Source organism: Convolutriloba macropyga, unplaced genomic scaffold (genome assembly GCF_964194025.1).
Source record: "Convolutriloba macropyga unplaced genomic scaffold, txConMacr16.3 SCAFFOLD_5658, whole genome shotgun sequence".
NCBI lineage: Eukaryota > Metazoa > Xenacoelomorpha > Acoela > Convolutidae > Convolutriloba > Convolutriloba macropyga.
This window is the reverse complement of record NW_027450667.1, coordinates 7,501-16,077: the sequence shown is the minus strand read 5'-3', so window position 1 is coordinate 16,077 and position 8,577 is coordinate 7,501.

Below are 8,577 nucleotides of genomic sequence, written 5' to 3'. Positions count from 1 at the left end.
TAAAGCTAGTTCAAGCTAACTCAAGCTAGCTAAAGCTAAGACAAGCTAACTCAAGCTAACTCAAGCTAACTCAAGCTAACTCAAGCTAACTCAAGCTAGTTCAAGCTAACTCAAGCTAGCTAAAGCTAACTCAAGCTAACTCAAGCTAACTCAAGCTAGCTCAAGCTAACTCAAGCTAGTTCAAGCTAACTCAAGCTAGCTAAAGCTAACTCAAGCTAACTCAAGCTAACTCAAGCTAACTCAAGCTAGCTAAAGCTAACTCAAGCTAACTCAAGCTAACCCGAGCTAACTCAAGCTAGCTCAAGCTAACCCAAGCTAGCTAAAGCTAACTCAAGCTAACTCAAGCTAATTCAAGCTAACTCAAGCTAACTCAAGCTAACTCAAGCTAACTCAAGCTAGCTAAAGCTAACTCAAGCTAACTCAAGCTAACTCAAGCTAACCCGAGCTAACTCAAGCTAACTCAAGGTAGCTAAAGCTAGTTCAAGCTAACTCAAGCTAGCTAAAGCTAAGACAAGCTAACTCAAGCTAACTCAAGCTAACTCAAGCTAACTCAAGCTAACTCAAGCTAACTCAAGCTAGCTAAAGCTAACTCAAGCTAACTCAAGCTAACTCAAGCTAACCCGAGCTAACTCAAGCTAACTCAAGGTAGCTAAAGCTAGTTCAAGCTAACTCAAGCTAGCTAAAGCTAAGACAAGCTAACTCAAGCTAACTCAAGCTAACTCAAGCTAACTCAAGCTAACTAAAGCTAGTTCAAGCTAACTCAAGCTAGCTAAAGCTAACTCAAGCTAACTCAAGCTAACTCAAGCTAGCTCAAGCTAACTCAAGCTAGTTCAAGCTAACTCAAGCTAGCTAAAGCTAACTCAAGCTAACTCAAGCTAACTCAAGCTAACTCAAGCTAGCTAAAGCTAACTCAAGCTAACTCAAGCTAACCCGAGCTAACTCAAGCTAGCTCAAGCTAACCCAAGCTAGCTAAAGCTAACTCAAGCTAACTCAAGCTAATTCAAGCTAACTCAAGCTAACTCAAGCTAACTCAAGCTAACTCAAGCTAGCTAAAGCTAACTCAAGCTAACTCAAGCTAACTCAAGCTAACCCGAGCTAACTCAAGCTAACTCAAGGTAGCTAAAGCTAGTTCAAGCTAACTCAAGCTAGCTAAAGCTAAGACAAGCTAACTCAAGCTAACTCAAGCTAACTCAAGCTAACTCAAGCTAACTCAAGCTAACTCAAGCTAGTTCAAGCTAACTCAAGCTAACTCAAGCTAACTCAAGCTAGCTAAAGCTAACTCAAGCTAACTCAAGCTAACTCAAGCTAACCCGAGCTAACTCAAGCTAACTCAAGGTAGCTAAAGCTAGTTCAAGCTAGCTCAAGCTAGCTAAAGCTAAGACAAGCTAACTCAAGCTAACTCAAGCTAACTCAAGCTAACTCAAGCTAGTTCAAGCTAACTCAAGCTAGCTAAAGCTAACTCAAGCTAACTCAAGCTAACTCAAGCTAGCTCAAGCTAACTCAAGCTAGTTCAAGCTAACTCAAGCTAGCTAAAGCTAACTCAAGCTAACTCAAGCTAACTCAAGCTAGCTCAAGCTAACTCAAGCTAACTCAAGCTAACTCAAGCTAACCCGAGCTAACTCAAGCTAACTCAAGGTAGCTAAAGCTAGTTCAAGCTAGCTCAAGCTAGCTAAAGCTAAGACAAGCTAACTCAAGCTAACTCAAGCTAACTCAAGCTAACTCAAGCTAGTTCAAGCTAACTCAAGCTAGCTAAAGCTAACTCAAGCTAACTCAAGCTAACTCAAGCTAGCTCAAGCTAACTCAAGCTAGTTCAAGCTAACTCAAGCTAGCTAAAGCTAACTCAAGCTAACTCAAGCTAACTCAAGCTAGCTCAAGCTAACTCAAGCTAGTTCAAGCTAACTCAAGCTAGCTAAAGCTAACTCAAGCTAACTCAAGCTAACTCAAGCTAACTCAAGCTAGCTAAAGCTAACTCAAGCTAACTCAAGCTAACCCGAGCTAACTCAAGCTAGCTCAAGCTAACCCAAGCTAGCTAAAGCTAACTCAAGCTAACTCAAGCTAATTCAAGCTAACTCAAGCTAACTCAAGCTAACTCAAGCTAACTCAAGCTAGCTAAAGCTAACTCAAGCTAACTCAAGCTAACTCAAGCTAACCCGAGCTAACTCAAGCTAACTCAAGGTAGCTAAAGCTAGTTCAAGCTAACTCAAGCTAGCTAAAGCTAAGACAAGCTAACTCAAGCTAACTCAAGCTAACTCAAGCTAACTCAAGCTAACTCAAGCTAGTTCAAGCTAACTCAAGCTAACTCAAGCTAACTCAAGCTAGCTAAAGCTAACTCAAGCTAACTCAAGCTAACTCAAGCTAACCCGAGCTAACTCAAGCTAACTCAAGGTAGCTAAAGCTAGTTCAAGCTAGCTCAAGCTAGCTAAAGCTAAGACAAGCTAACTCAAGCTAACTCAAGCTAACTCAAGCTAGTTCAAGCTAACTCAAGCTAGCTAAAGCTAACTCAAGCTAACTCAAGCTAACTCAAGCTAGCTCAAGCTAACTCAAGCTAGTTCAAGCTAACTCAAGCTAGCTAAAGCTAACTCAAGCTAACTCAAGCTAACTCAAGCTAACTCAAGCTAGCTAAAGCTAACTCAAGCTAACTCAAGCTAACCCGAGCTAACTCAAGCTAGCTCAAGCTAACCCAAGCTAGCTAAAGCTAACTCAAGCTAACTCAAGCTAATTCAAGCTAACTCAAGCTAACTCAAGCTAACTCAAGCTAACTCAAGCTAGCTAAAGCTAACTCAAGCTAACTCAAGCTAACTCAAGCTAACCCGAGCTAACTCAAGCTAACTCAAGGTAGCTAAAGCTAGTTCAAGCTAACTCAAGCTAGCTAAAGCTAAGACAAGCTAACTCAAGCTAACTCAAGCTAACTCAAGCTAACTCAAGCTAACTCAAGCTAACTCAAGCTAGCTAAAGCTAACTCAAGCTAACTCAAGCTAACTCAAGCTAACCCGAGCTAACTCAAGCTAACTCAAGGTAGCTAAAGCTAGTTCAAGCTAACTCAAGCTAGCTAAAGCTAAGACAAGCTAACTCAAGCTAACTCAAGCTAACTCAAGCTAACTCAAGCTAACTAAAGCTAGTTCAAGCTAACTCAAGCTAGCTAAAGCTAACTCAAGCTAACTCAAGCTAACTCAAGCTAGCTCAAGCTAACTCAAGCTAGTTCAAGCTAACTCAAGCTAGCTAAAGCTAACTCAAGCTAACTCAAGCTAACTCAAGCTAACTCAAGCTAGCTAAAGCTAACTCAAGCTAACTCAAGCTAACCCGAGCTAACTCAAGCTAGCTCAAGCTAACCCAAGCTAGCTAAAGCTAACTCAAGCTAACTCAAGCTAACTAAAGCTAGTTCAAGCTAACTCAAGCTAGCTAAAGCTAACTCAAGCTAACTCAAGCTAACTCAAGCTAGCTCAAGCTAACTCAAGCTAGTTCAAGCTAACTCAAGCTAGCTAAAGCTAACTCAAGCTAACTCAAGCTAACTCAAGCTAACTCAAGCTAGCTAAAGCTAACTCAAGCTAACTCAAGCTAACCCGAGCTAACTCAAGCTAGCTCAAGCTAACCCAAGCTAGCTAAAGCTAACTCAAGCTAACTCAAGCTAATTCAAGCTAACTCAAGCTAACTCAAGCTAACTCAAGCTAACTCAAGCTAGCTAAAGCTAACTCAAGCTAACTCAAGCTAACTCAAGCTAACCCGAGCTAACTCAAGCTAACTCAAGGTAGCTAAAGCTAGTTCAAGCTAACTCAAGCTAGCTAAAGCTAAGACAAGCTAACTCAAGCTAACTCAAGCTAACTCAAGCTAACTCAAGCTAACTCAAGCTAACTCAAGCTAGCTAAAGCTAACTCAAGCTAACTCAAGCTAACTCAAGCTAACCCGAGCTAACTCAAGCTAACTCAAGGTAGCTAAAGCTAGTTCAAGCTAACTCAAGCTAGCTAAAGCTAAGACAAGCTAACTCAAGCTAACTCAAGCTAACTCAAGCTAACTCAAGCTAACTAAAGCTAGTTCAAGCTAACTCAAGCTAGCTAAAGCTAACTCAAGCTAACTCAAGCTAACTCAAGCTAGCTCAAGCTAACTCAAGCTAGTTCAAGCTAACTCAAGCTAGCTAAAGCTAACTCAAGCTAACTCAAGCTAACTCAAGCTAACTCAAGCTAGCTAAAGCTAACTCAAGCTAACTCAAGCTAACCCGAGCTAACTCAAGCTAGCTCAAGCTAACCCAAGCTAGCTAAAGCTAACTCAAGCTAACTCAAGCTAATTCAAGCTAACTCAAGCTAACTCAAGCTAACTCAAGCTAACTCAAGCTAGCTAAAGCTAACTCAAGCTAACTCAAGCTAACTCAAGCTAACCCGAGCTAACTCAAGCTAACTCAAGGTAGCTAAAGCTAGTTCAAGCTAACTCAAGCTAGCTAAAGCTAAGACAAGCTAACTCAAGCTAACTCAAGCTAACTCAAGCTAACTCAAGCTAACTCAAGCTAACTCAAGCTAGTTCAAGCTAACTCAAGCTAACTCAAGCTAACTCAAGCTAGCTAAAGCTAACTCAAGCTAACTCAAGCTAACTCAAGCTAACCCGAGCTAACTCAAGCTAACTCAAGGTAGCTAAAGCTAGTTCAAGCTAGCTCAAGCTAGCTAAAGCTAAGACAAGCTAACTCAAGCTAACTCAAGCTAACTCAAGCTAACTCAAGCTAGTTCAAGCTAACTCAAGCTAGCTAAAGCTAACTCAAGCTAACTCAAGCTAACTCAAGCTAGCTCAAGCTAACTCAAGCTAGTTCAAGCTAACTCAAGCTAGCTAAAGCTAACTCAAGCTAACTCAAGCTAACTCAAGCTAGCTCAAGCTAACTCAAGCTAACTCAAGCTAACTCAAGCTAACCCGAGCTAACTCAAGCTAACTCAAGGTAGCTAAAGCTAGTTCAAGCTAGCTCAAGCTAGCTAAAGCTAAGACAAGCTAACTCAAGCTAACTCAAGCTAACTCAAGCTAACTCAAGCTAGTTCAAGCTAACTCAAGCTAGCTAAAGCTAACTCAAGCTAACTCAAGCTAACTCAAGCTAGCTCAAGCTAACTCAAGCTAGTTCAAGCTAACTCAAGCTAGCTAAAGCTAACTCAAGCTAACTCAAGCTAACTCAAGCTAGCTCAAGCTAACTCAAGCTAGTTCAAGCTAACTCAAGCTAGCTAAAGCTAACTCAAGCTAACTCAAGCTAACTCAAGCTAACTCAAGCTAGCTAAAGCTAACTCAAGCTAACTCAAGCTAACCCGAGCTAACTCAAGCTAGCTCAAGCTAACCCAAGCTAGCTAAAGCTAACTCAAGCTAACTCAAGCTAATTCAAGCTAACTCAAGCTAACTCAAGCTAACTCAAGCTAACTCAAGCTAGCTAAAGCTAACTCAAGCTAACTCAAGCTAACTCAAGCTAACCCGAGCTAACTCAAGCTAACTCAAGGTAGCTAAAGCTAGTTCAAGCTAACTCAAGCTAGCTAAAGCTAAGACAAGCTAACTCAAGCTAACTCAAGCTAACTCAAGCTAACTCAAGCTAACTCAAGCTAGTTCAAGCTAACTCAAGCTAACTCAAGCTAACTCAAGCTAGCTAAAGCTAACTCAAGCTAACTCAAGCTAACTCAAGCTAACCCGAGCTAACTCAAGCTAACTCAAGGTAGCTAAAGCTAGTTCAAGCTAGCTCAAGCTAGCTAAAGCTAAGACAAGCTAACTCAAGCTAACTCAAGCTAACTCAAGCTAGTTCAAGCTAACTCAAGCTAGCTAAAGCTAACTCAAGCTAACTCAAGCTAACTCAAGCTAGCTCAAGCTAACTCAAGCTAGTTCAAGCTAACTCAAGCTAGCTAAAGCTAACTCAAGCTAACTCAAGCTAACTCAAGCTAACTCAAGCTAGCTAAAGCTAACTCAAGCTAACTCAAGCTAACCCGAGCTAACTCAAGCTAGCTCAAGCTAACCCAAGCTAGCTAAAGCTAACTCAAGCTAACTCAAGCTAATTCAAGCTAACTCAAGCTAACTCAAGCTAACTCAAGCTAACTCAAGCTAGCTAAAGCTAACTCAAGCTAACTCAAGCTAACTCAAGCTAACCCGAGCTAACTCAAGCTAACTCAAGGTAGCTAAAGCTAGTTCAAGCTAACTCAAGCTAGCTAAAGCTAAGACAAGCTAACTCAAGCTAACTCAAGCTAACTCAAGCTAACTCAAGCTAACTCAAGCTAACTCAAGCTAGTTCAAGCTAACTCAAGCTAACTCAAGCTAACTCAAGCTAGCTAAAGCTAACTCAAGCTAACTCAAGCTAACTCAAGCTAACCCGAGCTAACTCAAGCTAACTCAAGGTAGCTAAAGCTAGTTCAAGCTAACTCAAGCTAGCTAAAGCTAAGACAAGCTAACTCAAGCTAACTCAAGCTAACTCAAGCTAACTCAAGCTAACTAAAGCTAGTTCAAGCTAACTCAAGCTAGCTAAAGCTAACTCAAGCTAACTCAAGCTAACTCAAGCTAGCTCAAGCTAACTCAAGCTAGTTCAAGCTAACTCAAGCTAGCTAAAGCTAACTCAAGCTAACTCAAGCTAACTCAAGCTAACTCAAGCTAGCTAAAGCTAACTCAAGCTAACTCAAGCTAACCCGAGCTAACTCAAGCTAGCTCAAGCTAACCCAAGCTAGCTAAAGCTAACTCAAGCTAACTCAAGCTAATTCAAGCTAACTCAAGCTAACTCAAGCTAACTCAAGCTAACTCAAGCTAGCTAAAGCTAACTCAAGCTAACTCAAGCTAACTCAAGCTAACCCGAGCTAACTCAAGCTAACTCAAGGTAGCTAAAGCTAGTTCAAGCTAACTCAAGCTAGCTAAAGCTAAGACAAGCTAACTCAAGCTAACTCAAGCTAACTCAAGCTAACTCAAGCTAACTCAAGCTAGTTCAAGCTAACTTAATGAAGTTAACCCAAGCTAACTTGGGTTAATGAAGTCAAACTCAAGCTAACCCGAGCTAACTCAAGCTAACTCAAGCTAATTCAAGCTAACTCAAGCTAACTCAAGCTAATTCAAGCTAACTCAAGCTAATTCAAGCTAACTCAAGCTAGCTCAAGCTAACTCAAGCTAACCCAAGCTAACTTAAGCTAGCTTAAGCTAATTAAAGCTAATTAAAGCTAACTCAAGCTAACCCAAGCTAACTTAAGCTAGCTCTAGCTGGCTGCCACTGTTAGGCCATTTGGGAGCGCTTTTCTCGCACTCTGATTGGCTGCCACTGTTAGGCCATTTGGGAGCGCTTTTCTCGCACTCTGATTGGCTGCCACTGTTAGGCCATTTGGGAGCGCTTTTCTCGCACTCTGATTGGCTGCCACTGTTAGGCCATTTGGGAGCGCTTTTCTCGCACTCTGATTGGCTGCCACTGTTAGGCCATTTGGGAGCGCTTTTCTCGCACTCTGATTGGCTGCCACTGTTAGGCCATTTGGGAGCGCTTTTCTCGCACTCTGATTGGCTGCCACTGTTAGGCCATTTGGGAGCGCTTTTCTCGCACTCTGATTGGCTGCCACTGTTAGGCCATTTGGGAGCGCTTTTCTCGCACTCTGATTGGCTGCCACTGTTAGGCCATTTGGGAGCGCTTTTCTCGCACTCTGATTGGCTGCCACTGTTAGGCCATTTGGGAGCGCTTTTCTCGCACTCTGATTGGCTGCCACTGTTAGGCCATTTGGGAGCGCTTTTCTCGCACTCTGATTGGCTGCCACTGTTAGGCCATTTGGGAGCGCTTTTCTCGCACTCTGATTGGCTGCCACTGTTAGGCCATTTGGGAGCGCTTTTCTCGCACTCTGATTGGCTGCCACTGTTAGGCCATTTGGGAGCGCTTTTCTCGCACTCTGATTGGCTGCCACTGTTAGGCCATTTGGGAGCGCTTTTCTCGCACTCTGATTGGCTGCCACTGTTAGGCCATTTGGGAGCGCTTTTCTCGCACTCTGATTGGCTGCCACTGTTAGGCCATTTGGGAGCGCTTTTCTCGCACTCTGATTGGCTGCCACTGTTAGGCCATTTGGGAGCGCTTTTCTCGCACTCTGATTGGCTGCCACTGTTAGGCCATTTGGGAGCGCTTTTCTCGCACTCTGATTGACTGCCACTGTTAGGCCATTTGGGAGCGCTTTTCTCGCACTCTGATTGGCTGCCACTGTTAGGCCATTTGGGAGCGCTTTTCTCGCACTCTGATTGGCTGCCACTGTTAGGCCATTTGGGAGCGCTTTTCTCGCACTCTGATTGGCTGCCACTGTTAGGCCATTTGGGAGCGCTTTTCTCGCACTCTGATTGGCTGCCACTGTTAGGCCATTTGGGAGCGCTTTTCTCGCACTCTGATTGGCTGCCACTGTTAGGCCATTTGGGAGCGCTTTTCTCGCACTCTGATTGGCTGCCACTGTTAGGCCATTTGGGAGCGCTTTTCTCGCACTCTGATTGGCTGCCACTGTTAGGCCATTTGGGAGCGCTTTTCTCGCACTCTGATTGGCTGCCAGTGTTAGGCCATTTGGGAGCGCTTTTCTCGCACTCTGATTGGCTGCCAGTGTTAGGCCATTTGGGAGCGCTTTTCTCGCACTCTGATTGGCT